The 27946-nt window shown below is 38.8% G+C and overlaps 1 pseudogene; it reads right to left on the bottom strand.

Annotated features, from left to right (window-relative positions):
- Positions 1-121: 121 nt before the first annotated feature.
- Positions 122-17934, bottom strand: LOC105711421 (keratin, type I cytoskeletal 18-like; annotated as a pseudogene).
- Positions 17935-27946: the final 10012 nt, after the last annotated feature.

Below are 27946 nucleotides of genomic sequence, written 5' to 3'. Positions count from 1 at the left end.
CTGGAGCTGTTCCTCTGTCCGGGTCTGTGCCAGCTCTCACTCCAGGTGCAGCAGGATCCTGTTGAGCTGCTCCATCTGCAGGGTGTACCTGGCCTTCACCTCCCTCAGGCTGTTTTCCAAGCTAGCCTTCAGATTTCTCTTGGACTGTACATCTCAGCTCCCATCTCACAGCTCCAACTTCGGTGGACTGTGTGGTGACCACTGTGGTGCTTTCCTCAATCTGCTTAGACCAGTACTTGCCCAGCTTCTCTCGGTTCTTCTGACCCAGGTCGTCATATTGAACCCTGATGTCTGCCATGATCTTGGCGAGGTCCTGAGATTTGGGGGCATCTACCTCCACCGTCAACCCAGAGCTGGCAATCTGGGCTTGTAGGCCTTTTACTTCCTTTTCATGGTTCTTCTTCATGAAGAGCAGCTCCTCCTTGAGAGCCTTGATCTCTGTCTCCAGCTGCAGCCGAGTGACACTGGTGTCATCAATGACCTTATGGAGCCCCTGGATGTCACTCTCTGCAGGCTGGCACATAGCCAGCTCTGTCTCATACTTCACTCTAAAGTCAATCAGTAGCAAGACAGGCATTGTCGATCTGCAGAATGATGCAGGCATTGTCCACAGTATTTGTGAAGATCTGAGCCCTCAGGTCCTCAATGTTCTTGAAGTAATGGCTCCAGTCTCTGACCTGGGTCCCCTTCTTCTCCAGGTGCTCCCGAATTTTGCTCTCCAGCTTCCAGTTCTCAGTCTTCAGGCTCCTTATTCTGTCCAGGTAGGAGGCCAGGGGGTCATTCAGACTTTGCTTGGTTTCCTTCTCATTCTGAATGCCCTGCTTTCCTGCCAGACCCTTGGCCATCCCTATGGCCAGGCCCCCAGACCCCATGCTGCCCCGGAAGCTGGTGGCGGGGGACATGGAGATCCAGGAAACAGAGTCCCCAGAACCTGCATAGACACTGACCACCATGCTGATGACCAGCTGGGCTCTGTAACTGGGTGCCTGGACAGAACCCAGGGACTGGTAGTTGGGGGAGAAGGTGGAATGAATGGTGAAGCTCATGCTGTCCAGGGAAGAGAGCGAGAGGTCAGGACTCAGGTTTTGCCAATGACCTCCATACCTGTTTTTTCAAATGACAGAATATCATTCTTTTTTTTATGGCTACATAATTGCCCCATGTGTATACATACCACATTTTCTTTATCCAATGATCTACTGATGGACGTTTAGGTTGCTTCCAAATCTTGGCTATTGGAAACAGTGCTGCAACAAACACGGAAGTACTGGGCTTTCTATATTGTTGAGTTGCCTGTTATTCTATCTTAGCATCATTATTACACTGCATTAATTACTAAAGTTCTATAATAAATATTTATGGTTTGGATAAGTTTCCAAATTTGTGTTTCTTATTTAATGCTGTCTTGATTCTTGGCTCTTTTCAGCATATAAAGTTTCATAGCTGTTTTTCCTTTTTTTAAGGCAAAATTTCTAGAATTTTGGTTGGGTTACAATGAATCTAAAGATAAATTTTGAGAAAGTTGACAATCTTTATATTATTGATTTTTTTCAATCCCCAAAGATAATCTATTTCCCTATCCATTTATGTATCCTCTAATATTTCTTAATAAAGTTGTATATTTTTCCCCTCAGAGATTTTTTACATTTGTGTAACATTTGTGTAATATTGCTACCTAGTCAATTAATATTTTTATCTAATTATAAATCATTAAAACATTTTTATTTCTTCAATTTTTTTCATCTATTATGATTATATGATTTTTTTCTTTTACTCTGTTAGTGTGGTAAATTGCTTTGATTTAAAAATGTTACATCAAAATAATAAAAGCTATTTACGACAAACCCACAGCAAATATCATACTGAATGGGCAAAAACTGGAAGCATTCCCTTTGAAATCTGGCACTAGACAAGGATGCCCTCTCTCACCACCCCTATTCAATATAGTATTGGAAGTTCCAGCCAGAGCAATCAGGCAAGAAAAAGAAAAAAAGGATATTCAATTAGGAAAGGAGGAAGTCAAATTGTCACTATTTGCAGACAACATGATTGTATATTTAGAAGACCTCACTGTTTCAGCCCAAAATCTCCTTAAACTGATAAGCAACTTCAGCAAAGTCTCAGGATGCAAAATCAATGTGCAGAAATCACAAGCATTCCTATACACCAGTAACAGACAAACAGAGAGCCAAATCAAGAATGAACTGCCATTCATAATTGCTACAAAGAGAATAAAATACCTAGGAATACAACTAACAAAGAATATAAAGGACCTCTTCAAGGAGAACTGCAAACCACTGCTCAAGGAAATAAGAGAGGGCACAAACAGATGGAAAACCATTCCATGCTCATGATTAGGAAGAATCCGTATCATGAAAATGGCCATACTGCCCAAAGTAATTTATAGATTCAATACTATCCCCATCAAGTTATCAATGACCCTCTTCACAGAATGGGAAAAAAAACACCTTAAACTTCATGTGGAACCAAAAGAGAGCTCCCATAGGCAAGACAATCCTAAGCAAAAAGAACAAAGCTGAAGGTATCATGCTACCTGACTTCAAACTATACTACAAGGCTACAGTAATCAAAACATCATGGTACTGGTACCAAAACAGAGACATAGACCAATAGAACAGAACAGAGGCCTTTGGAGAGGCAGCACCATACATCTACAACCATCTGATCTTTGACAAATCTGATAAAAACAAGCAATGGGGAAAGGATTCCCTGTTTAATAAATGGTGTTGGGAAAACTGGCTAGCCACATGCAGAAAGCAGAAACTGGACCCCTTGCTGACACCTTACACTAAAATTAACTCCAGGTGGATTAAAGACTTAAACATAAGACCTGACACCATAAAAACCCTGGAAGAAAACCTAGGCAAAACTATTCAGGACATAGGCATAGGCAAGGACTTCATGACTAAAACACCAAAAGCATTGGCAACAAAAGCCAAAACAGACAAAGGAGACCTAATTAAACTCCAGAGCTTCTGTGCAGCAAAAGAAACAATCATCAGAGTGAACCAGCAACCAACAGAATGTGAAAAAGATTTTGCAATCTACCCATCTGACAAGGGCTAATATCCAGAATCTACAAAGAACTACAACAGATTTACAAGAAAAAAACAAAGCCATTCAAAAGTTGGCAAAGGATATGAATAGACACTTTTCAAAAGAAGATATATGTGAAGCCAACAAACATATGAAAAAATGCTCATCATCACCGTTCAGTAGAGAAATGCAAATCAAAACCACATTGAGATACCATCTCACCCCAGTTAGAATGGCGATCATTAAAAATTTACTCTACAGGTAAGAAATGAGGTAAAAAGATTTTTCTGTGCTTATAAAAGTTAGAGAGGCAGTTGCCTCTCCCCTCCTAAATGGGTTTCCTTGGAAATGTAAAGGGCTTGAGTTCTAACCCAAACCCTTTGATGTGGAAATACAATTCTCCAGGAACCAGATAGGTCCATGTGTCTCCAACCCAGAGATATCTCTAAGTTCTGGTCTTCATCTCCTTTGATGTGTAAATATGTAGAAAGTTCATGCTCCCTGTCATTTTCAGTGCTAACCTAGGTGTCTGTCCCGGGATTAACTGTTTGGCTTTTCTAGAGGTAAGAAAAACTTTATTATCCTTTGAATCAGTACAATTAGGGAAACACATGGCTACAGAGCTCATTTTTATATATGTGAAAATGTTTCTATTATAATTAAAAGGAAACAGTTTCCATCTTTAGAGTTTATGTGTTGTAATGGCTCAGTAAGAAATCGAGCAGGAAATCCAGAGAAGTTTTATTTCCTCCTCACTGGCCCAAGGAATGCTTTTTATGCCACCTTGGGTGAAAACGAGGACTTTGCAATTGGTGTTCCTATCTCTTATCCTTGGGTTCTTGGACTTATTCCTGGAGGGGAGCTACTCTCCTCTAATAATAAAAGACAGTAAGATATCATTTTCGTAGAACTCCTGAAAACAATGAAATGCCTCTAGTCTTACCAATGGAAAACACGTCCACTTTTTATTTTTGGTCAAATAAACTTTTGATTTTCTTGAATCTAAGCTGGTCATTTTGTTTATAGATTCCTTTTTAGAAGGCTAGCTGATAATTACTTACACCCATAGAATGATCAAATTTCTTTGCATCAGTCAACTGTTGCTGAAGAAATGCTACATGACGAGCCTCCAACCTTAGTGGCTCATAAGCTTTTTTATTTTTATTTTTATTTGACAGAGTCTCGCTCTGTCACCCAGGCTGGAGTGCAATGGCACAATCTCGGCTCACTACAACCTCTGCATCCTAGGTTCAAGCAATTATCCTGCCTCAACCTCCTGGGTAGCTGGGATTACAGGTATGCACCACCATGCCCAGCTAATTTTTGTATTTTTAGTAGACACAGGGTTTCATCATGTTGGTCAGGCTGGTCTTGAACTCCTGACCTCATGATCTGCCAGCCTTGTCCTCCCAAAGTGCTGGGATTACAGGCATGACCCACTGTGCCTGGGGCGCACGCGCGTGTGTGTGTATATGCGCACGTGCACATGCTTGATATTTGACTGGATTTGGCTGAAATCAGCTGTGCTTTGTTCCAGACTAAGGTTGGGTTCAGGTTTTCTCCACGTAACTACTTGCTCTGGAAAGAGTGGTTAATTGTGGTATGTTCTTCTCACAGTGGATGGCAGAGAAACGAGAGGCTGGCAGACAAGTATGTTTCTTAAAGCTTAACTGTAGAACAGGGACACTGTCACTTTCACCCACATTCACTGGTCAAAGCCAGTCATCTTATCAATCCCAGTATCAATGGGGTGGTAAAGTGTTTTCTCTGCCCATAATGGAAGACAAGTATTCATGGCCAAGGGCATGGAAGTCTGATTCTCTTAATGGAGGAAAGAAAAGGATGGGATAGATAATCCAATCTGTCCTGCCAGGTTTTGATGTTTAGGATAACTTAGAACTCTTCTAGTAGATGTTTGAAAGTGGAATTTGCTATCTAGGAGGGATGTGGCAGAAAAACAAATATGACAGAGATAGATAGCTGTCCACCAAAAATGTATGTTCTCCCTTCTCCAGAGTGGTTATTTTGCTGGAAAACACATAACTGACAGGGAATACACTTTCCAGTCCTTTTTGCATTCGTGTATGGACACATGACTAGTCTTCACCAATGCAGTGTGGGCATAAATAAGCACCACTTCCATTTTGAAGTGCAGGAATGTCTTTTCCATCTTATGTTAGCTAGAAACAGAGGGCACTGAGATCCCAGAAGAAGTTGAATCCACAATATCCATAGGACCCTTGCTTCCTCAGTTGTTCTCTAGAGAAAAGCCACTTGCCATGCAGAAACTTCCACTTTGACTGATAAGGAATGATGAATATGTTGAGCCCACGAAATTTTGGTATCTATTAATTACAAAAGCTCATGTTACCTTCACTATTCTAAGTAACTCAACGAGAAAAGTGTTTAAAGTCATGTGAAAGCTGGGCAACAGGAAAACAGTGACTATCTAGATTGGAAAAAAGGTCATAACTTCTGATTCCTGCTCTGCCAATAAGGAACTGCTTGACACTAAGGACGTTTTAAAAACAAAAGGGTTTAGGGTTAGTTAATCTTTAAGCTCACTTTCAACTTCAAGATTTTAGTTTCTTCCCTCCCTCCCTCCATCCCTTCCTCCCTCCTTTCTTCCCTCCCTTCCTTTCCTTCCTTCCTTCCTTCTAAAACTGAGTCTTGCTCTGTCACCCAGGCTAAAGTGCAGTGGTGGTATCTCTGCTCACTGCAGCCGCCACCTTCACCTCTCGGGTTCAAGCAGTTGTCCTACCTCAGCCTCCTCAGTAGCTGGGATTACAGGCGCGTGCCACCATGCCCAGCTAATTTTTGTATTTTCGGTAGAGATGGGGTTTCACCATATTGGCCAGGGTTTCAAGGAGCCCTTTCCACTGTCTTCAGAGTATATGGAGCAGAAATAACATTCTGTATCTTACGGGACTCTAACAGATAGAAAATGGGCAGGCCATTTTCTGGGAGAGCATGAACAAGAGAGACTTTGTTTTTCATTCCCAAATAAGGCCCTACAGTGATTTGAACCTCAGCATCAGAGATGGATTAGAAGCATCTTTAAATGGCCTTGGGTAAGTCATTTAAACTCTTTGAGCCTTGGTTCCTGTCCACATAATAGAGATACGATAGTGACTTTGCAGCATGGTTGTGAGAATTAAATGAACTATTGCACATAAATTCCATGCTGCAGTGATTGGCACATAATAGTCATACGATACATGTTCATTATTATTATTGCAGTTATTCCTGTCTAGATTAGGTTAGAAGTACAGGATCTCCCTGGATACAGGCTACTCATGGGACTAGAGAATTGAATCATTAAAGCCCAGGAAAGATTGAAGAAGGTGTCTTTGTGGAGGGCCTAGAGTCATGATAATGAAACCCAAATGACATAGATCTATCACTGCCAATCCACTGGGCTTAGTATTGACAGGAGAGGGTACTTACACTGTCAGTGTCTTAATGTGTCAGAGAACTTTAAACAGATTTTCTAGGTTATACTGTCCAAGCAGACACAATGCTAAGTAACTACACAGGGAGGCCATGTATCTGAGTGATCATCAGAGAGTTATCTGCCTTGTTTAGCTTTTGACAGCCACTAAAGAAAGCAAGAAAACCAATGGAACTTTATAATTTAAAAACAAATAATAAAGGGATAAGTCTTTGGAATAAGGTTAAGAGTAGCAATTCAAATCTACTGTTTCTAATGACCATTGTATTTTGAAAGAAGAAAGCAGCTTCTGCCTGAATCTTCAAGACAGCCTCATTGTGCTACTAGGGGCCACATAGTGTGAGTCACTTACTGAGGGCAGATGGGAGCCACAGGCCACTTTGTGCCAGGGAGGCTTTTAAACATGAGAAGGACTGAGTTTTGCTTGGAGATCAATTAGACAAAGTTAAAAATTCTCTTGAGGGAACATATGGGATCTCTGAACCATATCCAAATAGCCAAATCTCCCTAGCAGTAAAGACACTCAGTTCCGTCTTTGCCATCTTCTTTGTCTCACTTGGATCTTTTCTCTCCCTAATAATGTCAGTTGTAACCTTAGGTTATCATTTTTGATACAATCTTGAAATTTGTTTTGCATGCATAAACCACTTCTTTATGTAGACTGCAAAATTTATGTGTGTGTGTTGGGGGGCAGTGATTATCTCATTTCATGCAATCTAGTGATCTTCAAATGTGACTAGCAAAAAGTTAAATACCAGGAGTTTATTAAAAAAAGAAACAACTAATTGAAACGAGTTTCCAACCACCAGTGTAGAGGACATTCTGCATTTTTCTTTTGGTAAAACAGGATTATTTTTGAGCTTTTAAGGCAATACTGAAGGTGTCTTAAGAATGCAAATTCAGAATTTACATTTCTATTTTGTGCTAACGCAGCAGCAGCTCAAGATTCCCTGAGTTGCCCACCAGGTATAATATGGTGGAACTGTGGGAGTTGAGAAAAAGACAAGTTAACTTGGAATATTCTTGACTCTCTGAGTTCAACTCTGAATAGCATATACTGGAGTCAACATTTTCAAATTGCCAGTGATAAATAGTTTTAAAAGCCTATTTTTTTTTTTTAAATTATGCCAGTTTAAAAGATGCAATTGGAACATAAGGCACATGCTTTAGTGAAGTCTAGTAGATAACTTTTGGTATGTGAAATATTTTTGTAAAAGCAGAAGAAAATGGTAGGAAGAGTTGTGTTGAAAAAGACTAATTCTACTGTCTTGGTGATTTATTTTCTCTAATATACACTCACTTTGAAAAGGATACTTGGTTTAGAAGGAAAAGGAAGATTCATTCTCATAATGTGAGAGTTCTCCGAAAACCTCTTTTCCTATTGACCCAGGATCCTTATTTTACTTTGCCTTTCAGTGCTAAATTATCTTTAACTACTATGACATTAAAAGAGACATATGAAGAGTCACCTTGATTAAAGAGAAATGATTGGGTCAAATTTTGCCTCTGGGTTCCAGAGCGTATTTTTAGGAATCGATTTGCTACCAGATTTGTATCTTCTGTTGACTCCTTAGGTGACACAATTTATAATGCCCATAAATGGAAGACTAGGGGCACTTTGACTAGTTAACAGGCTCACAGTCATTTCATTGTAAAGACAGTCCTTGATAGAACAATGAGGAAAGTAATTATGATCTACAAAGACTACAGATAATTACTATACTGATGAGTACCAAGGCACAGGACCCTTCCAGGGTCGTAGAGAGCACAGATGGCGTGCTAAGAGCCTTTAGGATTTGCCTCCTAAGGGTAAAATGTACCCTTGGTTGGGTAACACCTATTAACCCTGTGTGTTTTACGATTCTGTCTGAAGTTTGAAGATAGAGATACTAACAGTGGCTAGGAAATTGGATTCGATGTTGGAAAGAGTCATTTGAAGGGAATATCAGGGACACTGAGAAACAACTTCGTGTTCTCAAAATAAACTCATGAATAGAGGGCTGGTTTTGTGCTTCCAAAGTCTCTAGCTGCTGATCAGTGCGATAGCTGTAAATTTCTTGATTACAATCAGCAAGGTTTTTCCCAAAGGACAATAATGGCCTCAATTGAAAAGTCTATAAGCAAGTTAGTTTGGACATTTAGACATGGCTCTTAGCTATACAAATAATGAATTTATGTCTTGCAAAGCTGAACTGAGTGAAGCATTGTCCCTCCTTTCGCTACTCTTCTCTGATGCCCAATCCCAACCACAATCGTTTAGCCTGAAGTTTTGGTTATCTAAGTCTTTTTACTATCTTACAAAACAAATTAATTTTATAGTTTCTTTCACTGCAGTTCAGTCAAGCTTGTCTTAAAGTAAGAACAGTGTTATTTAAGATTTCCTTATGTCATGTGAGACTAATTGGTCTAATTCATTATGTAAAAAACTATATGGGCCATGAGACAAATGAGGTAATGTATTTTGAACACTGGTGTAATTGCTAATGAGATCTAATGTGAGTAAACTGCCTGTAACTTAAGTGTTTCAGGATGATGGATATGTTATACTTTACTAGGGGAAGAGCTGAAATAAGTTATAGCATCAGTTAGCAATGCACTTACAGATAAAAATAGAGAGCAAGGGATAATATAATTTTAATTAAATATTTCACTTTAAGGTTAATTTGATGTGTGGTGTTTTTCCAACATATTGGATTTAAACAAAATGTTAGCTCATGACCAAATGCTGCTTTTAATGGCTTTTGGACCAATGTTGTTGCACATTTATTTTAAGTAGGGTGTTTCCAAGGGGACAGCTGTTACAACAGAGCCAAGGTCCAGAGAAATCTGTGGTGTTTATCAGTCATAATTGAAAAGATTTACATTCCATTGTGCAGTGACAAACCTTGGATGGCAATTTACAAATAGTGTGCAGTCTACGTACTTGAAGAGATAGAGAACCAGATGCAGGAGTTTCTGTGGCTATGGTTTTGCCTTCAATTTTCTATTTGATGACACAGATATGTATGGATTAACAACAGATACTTGGGTGAGGATAGGGGTGATTTCCCAAATGTAGGAAATGAAAAAGGATGTCCAGCCAAGTAGTAAAGGCATAAAGTCCATGAAGGTTTAGTAATCTTTAGTGATGGTCAGAAAAACAGCATTTACAAGTCCTATAACGGTATTACCAGGTCTTACCTGGTGACTTGAATATGAAAGTAGGACTCAGAGATGTGATGTTCAGAGACCAGGTGGGCCAACCATTGGTGTGTATCCAGTCCCAAACTTCGGAATATTTGGAGTTAATGAAATGTTTCTGGGTTTTAACTCAGGAAACTGGCAAGAGCTGGGAGGAATTCAAGCCATAGAAAAAGACTGGAAAATAGATTTATCAGAGCAGAATCTTAGAACAAAGATAAAAGTGAAGAGATTTTCCTATGAACTATGGGACTTGGCTTTGAAACTCAAACAAATAGGTCCTGTTATTCAAATGACTTCTTAAGATGAAAGAAAAAACATACCAACCAACATTTGAGAATCAGTGTGGGAAGCAAAAGGTTCACATCCAGATTAGAGCTAATCTAATTATAGATAATTTAAAGAGCAAAACCGTTAAAATGTAGATTCTATGGGGAGAAGATATCTTACCTGCCTTTTCATTGCTGCCTCTCCAGTGCCTAGAAAATAGCCTGGTGTATAGTGAGTGCTCATTGTATAGTTTCAAGGGATTAAACAGGGGGTATAGAGTTCTCCCTGCATCTAAAAGTGGTTTTGATAGAGCAACTTAGTTATAGTTTACCTTAGGCAAGGCTAAGTCAGGGTAAGAGAAAATCCTGCTTTTCAGATAGGAAACCAGAGGGTGCAGGGGGAGGCTGGAGAAGGAAAGTACAGGGTAGAAAAGAGAGAAAGACTGGCTGACTCAGCCGTGATAGAGCTTCTCAACTACTCAACCACTGGGGTCATTGTCATAACTTGAGAACTAATACTGAGGTCATTTCAATTTTTTGGGATTTTGACAGTAAATTAGATTAAATTCCAATCTAAATCCTATATAAGTGCACTCTCCAATCCCAGCAAGAATGAGGTGTAATCTGGAACAACTGGTTATCAACCAGTCCCTACCTACTTACTTCACTTGTCTTGCCTCTTTCTGGGACCAGCCATTAAGGCACTGAGGTGGGAGAGGGAGCTGTTGGTTGTGTATCTTTTTCGACCTCTTCTATTAATCAAATGACTTAAGGGATAGAGGAAGATGTGTCTTTCAATGAAGGTGCCACAGGTTCATAAAACATGTAACAATATAAAATATAAACTAGTTGCCTTGTAAATTCTTGGTGATAATTATAAAGAGAAAAAATGATGTGTCATCCTTAATTTATAAGTCCTGTACCTAGATACAGGAATATCAAGGTAATTGAACATTTTCTTGACAATTAAGAATAATGAATGAACAAGAAATAGGTGGTTTTACTTGGAGTAATGACAACCAACTAGAGGAAGTTACTAGAAATATAGTAAAATGGAATACAATAAAAATGATGCCAATTAAAATACCTTCATGGTGAAACATGGAAGCAGTAGGACATGTGATATTATGTCCAATAATTTAATTATCGGTATTTCTTGCTGCCCGATGTCTCCCTATGTAAAACTCAGGAACAGATAGATTTGGCTCACTTAACACCCCTCTCTATCTGAAACCAATATCCAAACTCAGCAATATATGCTCAATAACTAAATAGATTCACATAGAGAGGGATAGGTATATATGATAAACAATTTTAACTGATATAAATAATAGTACCCAGGACATTTTTCTCAGTCTATAGGATACAACAATTAATAAAAATAATAGCTACAATTATTCCCTGGCTTAGTACCCATAGGCTGGATGCTTGGAAACACAGCCCTTCTAACTTCTATGCTTGGTCTTGGATATTCCTTTCAATCTGACATGGGCATCTGTTCCTACTTCCCTGTGGGTTACTGACCATCCCGGGATTGTCTCAGTGATTCAGTGTAGCTGCATACTGTGGTCACTACTTACTATTGTTCCTATTCTTGTCATCCTCATCTCTTGGGTGGACAGACATTATTCAGGAGCTGGGATGATGCCTTGGGGACAGCTCATCCTCATCTCTACTCCTAGTCATGTCTATAACCTCTTTTACAAATTTTCAGTTACTAATTTGTGTCAGAAACTGCTAATTACCCTCCAATATCCATTTGACCTTGACAGAAGGCCACCTAGCAAGAACCCACATTTCCTAGCCTTTTGCATTTCAATTTGGCTATGTGACACATGAGACGAAAATTTGGACAATGAAATTGTGTAATTACCTGGGTGACAAAATTATCTGTACACCAAACTCCCACGACATGCAATTTGCCATGTAATAAACCTGCACAGGTACCCCCTGAACCTAAAATGAAAGTTGGAAGGAAAAAAATTTGAAGTGAGAGAAGTTTGTTCTACTTTTGTATTGTGTATGCCATTAAGCAAAGGAATCGTTTTCCTCCATTCCATTATTTTCTTTCTTTTGCCTGGGAAGTGGTGACAACTGGAGCTGCTATCTTACATCCAAAGATGGAAGGCATGTGTTAAGAGTTCCCCCACTTACCCTGAAATGTTTCATCTCTGGATTATTACATGAGAGTCTAATATAATGTGCTGTATTTGAGGACTCAGTCATAGCAGTTTAGCCTGACTCATGCAAGCAGCTCCTTCTAGGGAGTTTTGTATCTATACCACATGTGAGACTTGATCAGCTTTTCTGGACCTATGGTCTTGAGTCATGTTAGTATTTTTAGAACTTTGATTTTTTTTTATCCTGGGCAAGACTGTGGACCATGCACTTCTTTCTCTTAGAGTTTATGATGCCAACTCTGTCTTCTATGAAGCTAGTTTCCATTTCACCTCTGACCTTAGAACCTGATGGAGGGCTTGCCCACATGCCTTTAACTTCTCAGTGGGAATTTACTGTTGAGAGCTCATCAGCGATACCCCACTACAGGATCCTGCACTTGTGCCTTCTATCTGGCATGCTTTCTCTCCAGATCTTTGCATCTCTTACTTCACTTGAATATCATAAGCCTCACACCTCACCCCACACTGCACTCTTTCCTTCATTACCCTCTTATATTTTTTATAGCAATTCCTACCATCTAAATGATTGATTAGTTTACATGTTGAATGATTGAATCTCCTAAAGGACATTAAGATTATAAGTTATAGCATCCTCAAGTAGGTAGAAGTCAAGCTAAATATACAAAATGATAATCTAGAATGACTGAAGTTTTAGTAAAATTCCAACTGTATCTGGAATGTTTCCTTACCAAAATTTTTCTTTATGTGTCGTAGCTCATACCTACTAATTTGTAGAGCTCTAAGACATGACACAGAATGACTTAGGTAAGGCAAGTTTTAGAAATTAAAAAAAAGAAATTAAAAAAAAAAGAACAATTCCTGGAAAAAATAGTAAGTGGGTGTCTAATAATAAAACATTCAATTATAATTTCAATATCAATTAATTTATTTATCAGCATAAGTAAATGGATCAAATTATATTAGACAAATAGTTTAAAAAAATCCTCTTTTCCCAAATAAGGGCACCCATTCTATTTAAACTGATTATGATATCTTTCCCTCCAGTTTGTCATGTTTCTGTGTGATTTCATCAGGATTTAAGCCACCATCTAGGTCCCAGTGGTCTAATCAATGCATGCCTCTTCTACTTCTACTACATTTTCTACCATCACTTCTACTTGTAGAAGGGGTCGACGTGGAAGTTCTGGTGTTCACATGTTTTGGTGTTGATGATTTGCTGACTTTCAGTTGTTAACCATGATAACGTCTTTGTGGTCCTTTAAGTTTCTTCCCTCAGTGTTGCCTTTTCTTTGTGGTAAGCATCAATAATGAGTAGAAAAGTTGAAAGTGTCCCCCTAAGGTGCGTGTTTGCCTGGAATGTCAGAAATAGGATATTTGCATATATGACTAACAAGGATTGAGATGAGATCCTACAAAAAAAGAAGGCCACGTGGGGATGGAGCAGAGATTGGCGTGCGGTGCCTGCAAAGCAAGGCACAGCAAGGATTGCTGCCAGCCACTAGAAGCTGGGGACGAGACAGGGAACGGATCCTCCCCACAGCCTCCAGAAAGAAGCAACTTGGCCGATACCTTGACTTCAGATTTCTGGCCTCCAGAACTGTGAGAGAAGAAATTTCTTTTGTTTTAAACTACCTGGTTTGTGGTAATTTGTTATGACTGCCCTAGGAAGCGAAAACCGAATCTCTCTGGTTTATGACGCCATAGGCTGAGTGACCCCTCTGAGCTGTGCCTTGGGTAGAGGAGGCCAGTGTTGTGACTCAGACATGGTCGGTTTTCATTTCCTGTTCTCAAGGCTGTCTCAGATACAGACTACAAACTAGCTACCTTTTAAAAGTGCAATATTCTTTAAACCTGTAATTGACAGTAGGATCAATTATAGTCCAAATTCAGCCTTCTGCTATCTAATCCTTGTTTCATAATTTTGTGAAAATACACCAGACATACTTAAGCTTTCATTATTTCTAGTAATGAATGAGTGTAAAAGAGTTAAAACAGAAATGAAAACCTGATTTTGAACATACGACTTTTTAAAGGCACTTTTTAAAAATATGAGGCATTCTGTGTCCAATGTAGCTCCAGGAACCCTAATGTACTACTGGAAAGAATGTGGGTTCCATAACCTGTCATTTTCTCTATTTAATTTCTGTTGAAGAATTTCACTGTGTCCTTTGGGTATCTCCATTTCATTCATTAATGAGTCCTGGGGATATGAAATGAATGATGGGACTAAACTGTCAGGCAAGAGAGAAATACTGTGAATTTTTTTCCCTGTGTGATATTGCTACTTTAGTCTTAATTCTCCTGCTTCAGGTCCCCTTCATATTAGCCCTATATTTTCAACAAAGGACTAAATAAAAGCCTAATGTTAATTTATTTTGGTTTCCTACTTAGGGTTAACTCATTCCCATTTTCATTTTTAGGTTTTAGGCTCTTATTCTAAGTTTGTTGGCAGGTTATAATAAATTGTTTTAAATTATGATGATTTGGGTTTTTAGGCCTTTTGGGTGAATTATTAATATGGAAGATAGAGGAATAGAAAGCCTATCATTTAGTTTTATTTTTGTTAACTCCCTATGAAGTGTTTCTTGAGTAAACGTTAGGATGCAATAGAAAAGGCAAAGACATTTGCATTTAATAGTCCATGTTTGAGCTTTTAGAAATATCTGCATATCATCATTTTTTGTTGTTTTTCTTTTGTAGGCGCAGATTGCTGTTCCACTGTTAGGCTAGCCTCATAATTCACCTAAATGAATGGTTTTGTATTCTATTTTACTTGAAGAAGAAAGAGAAGCCAATTTTAGACACTAGTTCGTTGACTATGCATTTTCACATCCCTGTGATACACTTGTTCTTTCATATAACATATGCTTATTGGTAACCTTTTAGTGTCAGAGGACCAAATGTAACCACCTCAAACTAAACAACCTTCTTTTACCTGTTTCCCCAACCCACCCATTAGTTTTATATCCCTGATCAAGACCTATGGTATTGTTACCCACCAGGCTCTTCTCTCTCTGTCTCTCTCTCTCTCTATCTATCTAGTAGGATCAATTATAGTCCAAATTCACTATCTATCTATAGATAGATAGATAGATAGATATATGGTATATATACATTTACCTTAAACTAAACCTCAAATCCCTTTAGCCTCACCTTTCCATATCCAATGAGTCACCAGATCTTGTCAATTCCATCTTTTAAATATCACTCACATTTTGCCTCTTTCCTCAACTCTGTTGTGCACGTCTTAATTAGGGCCCCATTATTTCTTGCATGCTTTATTTTATAAACAACGCATATGTAATGCTACCATCCCCTTCCTAGCCTTGACACTTCCTAGTATCTTATATAATTAGAAGGGTATTTATGTGCTATTAAGTCACTGGACTTTTTTCATGTACAATGAGACTTCTTAGCATGAAAACTTGGTTTTGTTAAGAGATGAAAGGGTTTTTTAGATTCAAATATATCCCTCTATCAGTCTTTATGCACTTACGATTGTCCAGCCAGACCATAGCATATAGAATTTTATATGTCTGTAGGCACAGATTACTATTTTACTGATAGTTGAGCCCCATATGTCACTCAAATGAACGGTTATGCATTCTGATTTTACTAAGAAAATTTTAAACATGAACAAATTGACTGAATTTTCCTATTACAGTGCTGGGAGAGCAACTTGGAGGGGAAAAGAGAGGGGCAAGAGATGGGATGTGAATGTCTAGGCTTGTGCTTGATTGTTACAACTCTTGGAATAGAGAAATTATAGAACAATGTGGATAGGGTGGAGGAATCAAGGAAAGCTGGAACTAGAGTCCTCACTTTCTGCATATTCCTGGGGCGACTGCATGTCTCTTGGCGGAGAGCCCTGTCAAGCACTGGGCTGCTACCAGCAGGATGGTGGAGAAAGGTATGGAAATGAATGGAGCAGAATGATAGCCTTGCAGTTACCCATGGCCAGAATATTCTCTGCCCACTGTGGGAGACAACTGGGAGACAACTGATGAACTCATGACAGAGGTCATGGGTGTGTGATTCTTCTGTGGGTATGATTTGGTATGATTTAGTCAAAAGCATGATATCTCAAAAGACCAGGAGGGAGCAGCCACACTTGAGTGCACAACCGCACAGCTCTCAGTGAAGTTGGCAAGGACTAAGATGAAAGGGAGCCGACTGGATACCTGTTTTCTTCCTCCTTGATAATGCATGAACTCTACTGTCCTGCTACCAAACATGAACTCAGAACAGAAAATACAGAAAAGAGACCCCTAAAAGGAGGAATTAGCCCTAACAGAGTTTAAACTTTGAATTGATTTCAATGTGTAGCATTATTTTTAAGCTAGAAGAAACCACTTATCTTTTCTAAAAAAAATTAGATATCCTTTAGTTTCTTACAATGATGTTTTGCAGTTTTCAGTGAATAGGTCTTGCACTTCTTTGGTTAAATTTATTAAGAATTTTAATTTTTTTGATGATGAATTTTTTTTTCTCAGTTCAACTTTTGGGTTATCCATTGCTAGTCTACAGGAATCCTACTGACTTTTGTAAGTTGATCTGACATCCTGCAACTTTGCTCAGCTTATTAGCTGTAATTGAATTTATTTTTTGGTAGATTCTTTAGGATTTTCTATATATAAGATCATGTCATTTGCAAATTGAGAGTTTTACTTCTTCCTTTACAATCCACATGTCTTCTATTTCTTTTTCTTGCCTAATTGTCCTGGCTATAACCTCTAGTACAATATACAATAGAGTAAGTGAGAATGGGTATCTTGCTTTCTACCTGATCTTATGGGGAGAATGCCCCGTCTTTCACCATGGAGTAGGAAGTTACTTGTAAATGTTTTGCAGATGCTCTTTATCAGGTTGGGGATGCTGCCTTCTATTCCTTGTTGTTAAGTATTTTTATCATGAAAGGGCTTTGGAATTTTTGTTGAATAATTTTATCTTTTTTTTGTTTTAGAGAGACACTGTCTCCCTCTGTCACTCAGGCTGGAGTGCAGTGATGTAATATAGCTCGCTGTAACCTTGAACTCCTGGGCTCAGGTGATTCTCCTGCTTCAGCCTCCAGAGCAGCTGGGACTACAGACATGTGCCACTATGCCAGGCTAATTTTTTTTTTTTTGTGGAGATGGGGGTTTTCTGTGTTGCTCAGGATGGTCTCAAATCTCTGGCCTCAAGTGTTCTCCCACCTCAGCCCCCAAAGTCTCAGTATTACAGGTATAAGCCACCACACCTGGCCCATTGCTCTATCTTCAAGTTCACTCATATGTTCCTGTGTCATTTCCATTCTGCTATTGAGCCCATACAGTGAGTTTTAAAAATTTCAATTACTGCATTTTAAAGTTCTGAGGTTTTCATGTGGTTCTCTATGGCTTGTTTCTTTGCTGACACCTTCTATCTTTCCTTTCATGTTAATACTGTTCACCCCTTCTTTTGGATTATTTATGTAACACTTGCTTTAAAGCTTTCATGAGCTAATTTCCATATTGAGGTCATCTTGGCATTAGCAGCTGTTGATTGTCCTTTCCACTAATTGAAGTTTTCCCTGTTCTTCGTGGGCCATGTCATTTTGGATCACTTACTGGACATTTAGAATTTTATGCTATGAGACTCCGGGTCTTATTTAAATCCTATGGAGAATGTTGATATTTCTATTTCTGTAGGAAATTAATCGAGTTGAGACTAGCTCACAGGTTTCTACCAGCTTCCTCTGAGTTTTGGTTTTGATGTAAATTCCATTTTTGAAGTCTTTGCAGTGGCATTGAGATTTGCCACGTGTATGCCACTCAGTGGCCAGTCTGGGGCCTGAGATGGGCCTGTCCCTTGACGGCATTCCCAATGTCTTTGCTGTGATGGTTAGGATCACATCTGTGCATTTTCAACCTGATGAGCCCAGGAGTTCAGGAACACGTTATTGGGTTGGTTTCTCTAGTTCTTCTCCCTCTCTCCTTATGGCGTCTATAGTACTTTTTGGTTCTTGGGACATCACCACTTCTGTCTTCTGGCTGAAAGCCTGGGCATGAGGCAGTCTTTTTGCTGCACATTTCCTGGGACTACGCCTGTGTCTAGAGCCAAAGGATAGGAAGACAGGAAAAGGAAATGCCAGGGTTCGTTCCACCCTCTTGGGACATCAGCTTCTTCTTAAGGAAGGCTCCCCTCCTTGGTATCTGAGGCACCCGTGTGCTCCCCAATCACTGCTGGTGGTGCCAGGGTCTGAGCAAATGCTGGATAAGACAACCAGCCCCCAGCACTGGCTGGAGTGCAGGTTTCACGCTCGGTGTCGTCTTTTGCCTGGTCTCTTTGCTGCTCAGCTGGGACACGCATCCACGAGAGCAGATCTCTCTCCTGCCTGAAAGCTCTTCCTGACCCACAGCCGCCATCTTGGCCACTGCAGCTGCCTGTTTCTTCTCAGACAGGCTCAAGCCCAGCTCCACGGTGGGGCCTTCACTGGCTGACTCTTTTCTAAGAGTGATCTTCCCTGTACACCCCTGTTTCTCTCCCTTTCATCCTTCCCCATCCTACCTCTCTCCTCCTTCTCTCCGCCTTTTTCCCTTTCTCCACTTCCACTCCAGCACCCTATGAACACTCCCTCCCTCCCCGGTCCCTCCCCCATGTCCTCTTTCTACCCTTGCTCCACGTTTATGGGGCACTCACTCAAGCCCTGCCCACATCACACACACACAGTTTTCTTTTGTGTCATCTGCAGTCTTTGGAAAAAGAACCTTTGGAAAACCTCGGCTCAGAGAGGCCAAGTAAACTACCCAATGCTGTGTAGCCTGCTCCTGGAAGAGTGGATCTATAAGCCACATCTCTCAGGCTCTGGGTCCCTTTCTTTTTCTACTACCGATTTCCAGACTCTCAAGCTGCCTTTCTTTTTGTGCCTCTTGTTGTCTTTCTGCCCCGCAGGCCAAGACTTAGGTGAGGGTGAACCTGAGGCCTCTTATAGCCAAGCTCCGTCCTCACTGTGCCTGCTTGTTCCCCAGGTTCCTGCTTTTCCAGGTCACCTTGCAGTCCGCATATTCCACCCTGCCTGAGAGTCCGATCTCTTGCAGCTGTCTGCATCCTACAGGACAGCCCCTACCAGGCCTCACGTCCCCCCCACCACCCCTCCCAAGCTTAGCATCTGTGTCAGTGTCCCATGGCTGCTGTAACAAAGTGCCACAGTCTTGAGGCTTAAACAACAGACGTTGATTCTTTCCCAGTCCTGAAGGCCAGTCAAGGGGCTGGGAAGGTCACAGCCCCTCTGGACTCTCTCCAGGAGGCACTTTCCTGTTCTGGTGGCTCCAGGCACTCCCTGTCCTGTGGCCATGTCCTTCTGATCCTTGCCTCTCTCTTCACACGGACTCCTCCAACCAGTGATCTTTAACTGGCATATTATTATTATTTTTTTTTTTGAGAGTGAGTCTCACTCTGTCACCCAGGCTGGTGTGCAGTGCTGTGATCTCAGCTCACTACAACCTCTACCTCCTGGGTTCAAGCAGTTCTCCTGCCTCTGCTGCATAGCTGGGATTACAGGTGCCTGCCATCATGCTTGGCTAATTTTTGTATTTTTTTAGTAGAGATGAGGTTTCACCATGTTGGCCAGGCTGCTCTTGAACCCCCAGCCTCTGGCAATCTGACTGCCTGAGCCTCTCAAAGTGCTGGGATTACAGGCGTGAGCCACCATGCCCAGCCCAACTGGCACAATATTATTCTTTACTTTTGTCATCAGCTAGTATGGAGATTTATAGGAAATAAAGGGATTTATAGGAAATAAAGAAAGCTATATTTCCCCTCCCCTCAGATCTGAGTGGTTCTGAATAAATAGAGACCCAACTACAATTGATACACTTGTGTGCATATCCCTAAAGGATCCTTCCTACCTAGAATATAAAACTCACACTTTTTTGCTGCCGGCCAGGCCACAAACAAGTTCTCTATTCTTTTATCTCACCACTGCCCTTCTAATTCCTGCCTTCCAAGCGCTCTGAGTTTCTGTCTACATCTGGAAACCAAAAGTTGATTCACTCCTTTGTGACACTGTGTGCCATCTCTGGATCTGGAGTGTCCTTTTCTTGGGCTGTATATGGCAACCAACTACTAATTTGCTGAGACATGAAGAAAACAGAATTTTCTTCCCAACTCTGCCACTGTACTTATATTTTATTCTGGCTCTCTTTTTACATATTTGTCTGCCATCACATGAGCTCAGTCTGCTTCTGAGTGCAAAGTGAGGAGGCAAAGCATCACTAGCAATGTTCATTGAATGAATTAACTGATGGCACTCATAAAATCTTATGACAGAATTGTTTTCCTGTGTTTATAGTATATTTCCTTTTAAATACCCCATTGACCTTATATGCTTATCAGATAATTGTTTTAAGCCCACTTTGTTACATAGCTGTTACATAGCTATGATTAGTGGAATTTCAGTTCAAACAAAAGCATTTAAATGCATGATGCTAATGGACATTAATATTCTCTCTTTAACACATTTCTCAGTTTAAAACAAGGATTTTCAAATAAATCATTATCATTCAAGAAAGTTTCTATTTCTTAGAGCTTTCTGCTTTGACCCTGAACAAAGACAAAAGACTGAAGCCTTGTTTTGGGATGGGTTTATGCATGGTATCTCAGAGTATAACTTTTATACTTAAATGAAATAAACCAAGAATAGTTTGAGGAGGAAAAAAAGCAAGGTGAATAGTTTAGCAAAATGTGGCCTTTCGATATATTCCACAGTATTGCCCTAAAGTATAAAGGGAAAATTATTCCCAGGAAGCTTGGCATTAAGTACTTAATATTAAAAATTACTAGCTTTATATGAACCAGAACGTAACAGTGTTTATAATATCTTTAGAGACTACTTTCAATCAGCATAGATTAGCTAGCATAAGGTAGTGCCATACATTTTGTGTAAATATGTGATTTTTTCCCCAGATGAGCTCAAAATGTTAAAGGAAATTTAATCTATAGTATTCCAAAGGACACTATATTTACAGGCAGAAAACCTGCATTTTAAACCCAAATTTGCCACTTGCTACCTGTATGACCTTGAGCAACTTAACTTCTCCAGGAATGGAGAAGTGTGATAGAGGCTCTTCAAGGTCACATCTTAAGTTGTGATTTGGTGGTATCTAAATCAAAACCTACAAGTAACAGATTAAAGGAGGGGAGTCATAGCAAACTGAAGAAATGAAAAATGGAAAAAATAAAATTAAAAGGCATAGATTTCAAAAGCCAGGCAATCAGTAAACCATAGATGTTTGTGGGAAAATCTTACACCTTTAGGCATATTTTCAGTGAAACTAATTCCATCTTAACTTCTTCCCTTGAAACTTTATAGCATATTTTCAGACTAGGGCAATATTTTCAGATTTTTAAAATCTAGGTCAATTCTAAAGAATATATATGTGTGTGTGTGTACCCACATGCATACACACACACACACACACACACAAACACACACAAAGTCCAGCTCACATTCCAATTATGAGTCCTGTGTTGAAAATTCCAAGGTCATAGTGTCATACTATTTCTTCTATTATCCTTCTTTCTTACTTTGTTTCTTTTTTCGCTTTACAGTCTAATGCAAGGAAACCCAAAGTGGAATGTGTGTCACTCTGTGGAGGCAAGATAGTGCATTTGGAGTGAAAGATGAAAACATTTGAACTTCTGGCAATATTTATTTTTATGCCATTGTTTTCTAATTTATATTAAAAGTTTTATAAGGGTCATAATGATATAGAATAGTACATATATAATTTCAATAAATAATATACACAAATCATAGTCACGTGATTGAAGGTTTTTTACTGATAGGGCTCTGTGGAGAAGCTAAAGGGAGAAGGGCCCACCATCCAAGATTTCTTTCTTCTGAGATTTGTCTATCAGTTTACCTATCTGCATATATATCCAGTTTATATATTTATGTTTTATTATAAAAGTTAAATATTTTCAATCAAGAAAATTTGGAGAGTACAAAAATATGTAAGAGGGGACGTAAATAACATAAGCCCCATGTTTCACCACCAGGGTGCGCACTCAGTCACTGATCTCGCAAGGTCTTAATTGGTAAAAGTCTATTATAATTATATATGCCCAGTATAAGTACCATAAAGGTGAAAAACTTCCAAAAGTATAATTTAAAAAATTTATTTATTATACTTTAAGTTCTAGGGTACATGTGCAAAAGGTGCTGGTTTGTTTTCTTTGGAGAATTGAATGAATTCTTATAACATAGTTTTACATTTCTTTCTTTTTTTTTTATTTTTAGTTTTTGAGACAGAGTCTCACTCAGCTGCCAAGCCTGGAGTGCAGTGGCATGATCTCGGTTCATTGCAACCACTGTCTCCTGGGTGCAAGTGATTCTCCCATCTCAGCCTCCTGAGCAGCTGGGATTACAGGCACCTGCCATCATGCCCGGCTAGTTTTTATATTTTAGTAGAGACGGGGTTTCACCATGTTGACCAGGCTGGTCTTGAACTCCTGATCTCAGGTGATCCGCCCACCTCGGCTTCCCAAAGTGTTAGGATTACAGGCGTGGGCCACCGTGCCTGGCCAACATTTTTTTTAGTCTTTCTTAGAATGTGCTATCAGAAAGTGAGGGCTGTCTGTTATTTAAGCCTCTTGTTTAACTAAATTGGCACCTTAGTTTAGAATACATCTTAAGGATGTTATTTAAGATATGATAAGTAAATTTGTAACTAAAAGAAATGACTTTCTTTTTTAAACCTTGAAAAATTATCAGAACCAGTTTGACCAATCATTGAAGCAATTATTGGTATATATTTAAAGTCACTGCCACAGCATTAAGTAGAACTTTCTGTAGTTCTTTCTCCATACAGTCTCTGAGCCTGGTTCCCAGAGGAGCAGGGCTTTTGGTCATTTTTGTTGTGATATTGAATGTCACTGACATTAGGCATCATGCTTTCCAAATAAAATAAAGATATTTGGTGGGAGAGAGAAGTTTCTCAGAATGACTTTTACTTGTATTTTTCCCACCTGGAAAAGGGGACTTGGTTCTCATTCTCCTTTATTCATGCATATATTTAATGCAATAAATATTTAAGTGATTCAAATATACAAAACACTCTGCCAGATATAATCTTGATATCCTGGACAACCTTTTCTCTCTGCATTTTATTTTCAAAATGTCTTGACTCACTATTTTCCATGGACTTTGCTATGTATCTTATTAGCATCCTATCAGCATGAAATTTATCCATGTGCACTCTCTTGGGAATTGATATATTTTAAAGTTTTAGTTGCTATAATATTTTGAAACTTTTTAGTTTGATTTGTAAGATACATATTCTAGAAGTTATTTGTTTTTCTTGACTTACTTTGGCTTCAAAGAGAATGAGGTGAGCATGAGAACCGGAGTGCAATTCTCAACTAGAACTTGACAAGGCCAAGATTGAAACTGAGATTGTATGCAATGACTTTCATGGTTAACGTCTTGTAAGATATAAAAGTCAAAGATTACTTCACAAATAAATGTGTAAAACTTTGAAAACAAATGATTAAATACAATAAGTACCTAAGTCTTTTGATTACTTTTTCTCTAAACATTATTTATTATTGCTTAAATCAGTAATTCCTATGTACTATTATTCCACAAAGCTAACCATATGCGAATCATTGTTCTTCTACTTAAATAAGTCATTCCTAACTTTTCTGAAAGCATTATTTTAACAGATATAATTTTCTAAATGCATATGTCTCTTCTTTTTTGTGTGTGTGTGACAGAGTCTTGCTCTGTCATCAGGCACCAGGCTGGAGTGCAGTGGCGCGATCTCGGCTCATTGCAACCTCTGCCTCCCATGTTCAAGCAATTCTCCTGCCTCAGCCTCCCTAGTAGCTAGGACTACTAGGGAGGCGCATGCCACCGTGCCCGGCTAATTTTTGTATTTTTTAGTAGAGACGGGGTTTCGCCATGTTGGCCAGGATGGTCTCGACCTCTTGACCTAGTGATCCGCCTGCCTCAGCCTCCCAAAGTGCTGGGATTACATGTTTCCTCATCTTTAAAATGGGAATAACACTAAGAGCTGTCTCATACTCTTGTTGAAAGGATTAAATGAGTCAAGAGATGTGAAGTACAAAGTGCTGTGAATAGTGCCTGATGTGTATGTTCCAAATATTACATTTTTTCTTAAACTATTGATAACTAATTACTTTCACTTACCTGATTGTCCTGGGAGACAATAACATTTGCAAACCAGTATCAAATGAATACAAATGAAATTAGGAAACAACCATGAATCTTTGTTAAGCATTTTGTTTCTTTCCATGGACAACCATGCCTGTGATATTAATTCCATATTACTCACATTATAAATTTAGGAATAAAATTTCCCCGATTGCATATAATTACATTAAATTAATAGATAATTTTCTGCTGTGAGCAAGTACTCTAAACCTGAGCATATTTCAGAAATGCCATTTAAATTTTTCATTGAATTCTTTTCTGTTGGAAGCCTCTTTATATTTGAATGTACACATCCCAGGATCATTAGAAAATCCTATGTAAGGTTGGGGGCCAAAAGTTTTTCCAGAAGCTTCTCCTCAACCTTGAAGTTGCCTACCTTTTCTTCTCACCACATACCAGAGTGCACAGGGTGGTCTTCCAGTCATATCGTTCTCCTCTGCCTCAATTTCCCTGTCTTTGGATCCATTAATAGAGGAAAAGAAAGGCAGATCTCCTTGATGGAGTGGAATGATACTTTCCTAGCTGTGAGGACTTTGCCTGCCCTGTCCTTGGTTGGAAAAGTTACTTTCAGCTTCCTTTTTTTTTTTTTTTTGGGAGACGGAATTTCGCTCTTGTTACCCAGGTTGGAGTGCAATGGCACGATCTCGGCTCACCGCAACCTCCGCCTCCCGGGTTCAGGCAATTCTCCTGCCTCAGCCTCCTGAGTAGCTGGGATTACAGGCACGCACCACCATGCCCAGCTAATTTTTTGTATTTTTAGTAGAGACGGGGTTTCACCATGCAGCTTCCTTTTTAACTTTCACATTGAGAATGCTTTGCTTGAGATTTTTCTGTTTGTCAAAGAGCTCTAACACCTTGACTTGGTCCTTACAAACTCCCAGGCCATATGCTGTTAAAGGAAACAAATCTTTTTCCACAAGAATAATATTTAAAAACTTTAAAATAACATAAGTAATTTGACTAGTTTAAAGTTCAGTGTTTTTTTGTTTTCGTTTTTTTTTGAGGAGAGTTTAATTCCACTGCTGACAATTATATCGGGATGACGTGGTTTGGCAAGCACTGTGTCTTTCTTTTCAGGCTGTCCCATTTTCTGGATTCTCACATTCAGAAATATTTGCCTATTATCAAACACTCAGATTTTCTAGGCTCTCAGCTTTGATTTCAATAAAAATTGCAGGAAATTTTTTTAAAAGAGTGGGAGGGAATAGCTACAGTCTAAATAGATTAAAATTAGGCCCTGGTCCTATTGGTCACTGTTTATTTTCATGGTTATGAGATCCTTGTCTTATTCAATGTAGTAAAAATCCAATACCTTTAGGCAGTTGGCCCAAGTTTGATTTTAAGGCATTTTGATTTATAAATTGAATTCTATGTAACCTTTACAGGATTCCCAACTCCATTATCATGTTATTACTTTTGTAATGTGTTTTGAGCACTGCCAATGTGTTCAGAATTGAAAAGCATATTAAAGTGGGCCCGTTCCCACAATGGTCTAAACATTTTAGCTGAACTTTTTGTTTTTCCACCTCTGCACATTTTGAAAATGCTGCTGTATATTATTTTCCCCCAAACAGATAGGAGTTTCTTTCAAAGTGTTATTTGAGCGTTTTCATTTGCTAGTGTTGCTAGACTCTGGATGACGCTCTTGGGTGGTCCTTAGGTAGCCTAAGGTGACAGCCATCATCCCATTGTCATGCCTTTCAAAATGTTTCAGCATATTATAAGAAATAATCTTTGAAGTGTCCCTATTTTTCTCTAATATCTATGTAAGAAAAACAGCCATTTTTTTCTTTCAAACTCCTAAATTTTCTTGTTGATCTAAGTCCATTTTTAGCAATGGATGTGTCCACCTGAATGCATTATGACTTTTTCAAGATTAAGAGGCCAGACACCAGAATAAATACCTTTGTCTTTCAAGTGTTTCCTTCATTTAACTTTGCTAATCATTGAAGATGATGCTCCAGTTGTTCATTTCCCAGGGAAGCATCCAAGAGTCACTTTAAAGTGATTATCTTTTTATCTTCAGGCTCACTGAATCATTGAATCCTTATGCTGCTTCGAGGCCTGCAAGACTATTATGCCTGAGATTTTGACTGTATAATAATAGATTCAAGATATCCAAGGTTTAGTTAGTTATAATTTGCATGTCATTCACTTAACTAAGAGGCACAGAATTTTATACTGACTTTCAGTTTCCATTTTGTCATACTAGGCTTGTCAAATTTGGGAAAACTATTACTTAGGTTTCACCTAGAACCATTTAGGTTGATTTGAAAAAGTGGTCTATTCAAACTGATTATGGCACATATTTATTCCTTGATTTTCACTCCCATGGCTCAGTCCTACTGCCAGGTACCAATACATTTGGAAACAGTGTGTTAGTCTATTAAATTGCAGAAGTGAGAAAATGATTAAAATAGAACATTTTAAGTCACTATTTGGTAACTTAAAACTTGACTGGTGACGTTTATTTGACCTGTTCAAAGATCAAACTAAAGGAATAGCTCTATCATTGTTTTTACATTAACAACAACCAACCACTGAGACATGCTTGACCTTTATTAAATGATTAGTTGAAATAAGCAAAAAGCACTTTCCAGTTCTGCATTTGTACCTTTGGGATAAATGGTAGAGTAATGCTTATGATTAATGAAGATGAACCTGACAATTATGGCTATTTGTTCACATTCCAATGTTAAAACCATACTTTAAATCTTAATGCTGTCTTCACTCAAAAAACTTTAGTTTTCATCCCTGTTGCATATTTTTAAATGAAGGAAGTTTTATAGTAACTGCTGAAATTTAAAGGGAAATAGAAGCATGGTTCAGGAAAAGAATTAATCATTGGCTGACAAATTATAGTCAGTATGTAATATTGCTAAAAATTGATAAAATTGGGGTTAGGGAGGGAAATTAGCTTAGTATTCAAAAGTGTTATTTAATTCATGATTAGAACCACTCATTTGTGACCAATTTGCTTTTGATCATTTCATTTAGTGGCAGAAGCAAAATTTTAACATTCCTAAAAATCTGACCAAATAATTTGAAGAAGCATAAATAACAAAAATTAATGTAAAAATTAAAAGCCAGAATAATTAACAGAAATTCAAAAAGCTTATAAAGACTGCAAAACTATCCCAAGATTTTCCTGAAATTATCTAGTCTCTTCAGCCATTTTCCACCAGTGGTTTGTTTGAATAAATAGACAACAGTGCTTAAAGGCATTCACGAATTTGCCTTTTCTTTACTCCTCCTGAAACACACCCACAAATTATATCTACCTGTAAGCATGGAATTCAAACTTCAAAGCATATATGTCTCAGGAATTTCTAAGAATTCTGCTCTATCAGACTTTGGAGTTGAGTAGAAATAGATCAGGTTGATAAAGTTTTGTTAATAAGAGGTTCAAACCAACCTAATATTTCCATGTATTGACTAATGACAGGGAAGGGAGTGACCCAGCAGTCCAATAGAGTAGGGAAGCAGAGTCTTGTAGGGAGGTAGAAGGTACAACTTGGCTGGAGTGTGAAGTTTTAGTCTCTTTTTGTATTAGTTTCTTAGGGTTGGGGTAACAAGTTACCATAAAGTGGGTGACTAAAGAACAAAAATTTATTCTTCACAGCTCTGGAGGCTAGAAACACAAGATCAAGGTGTT

The sequence above is a fragment of the Aotus nancymaae genome, unplaced genomic scaffold (assembly GCF_030222135.1).
Source record: "Aotus nancymaae isolate 86718 unplaced genomic scaffold, 86718_ANA_hifiasm-v0.15.2.pri h1tg000040l, whole genome shotgun sequence".
NCBI lineage: Eukaryota > Metazoa > Chordata > Mammalia > Primates > Aotidae > Aotus > Aotus nancymaae.
Note: the sequence above shows the minus strand (reverse complement) of the source record. Positions and strands in the feature narration are given on the sequence as shown.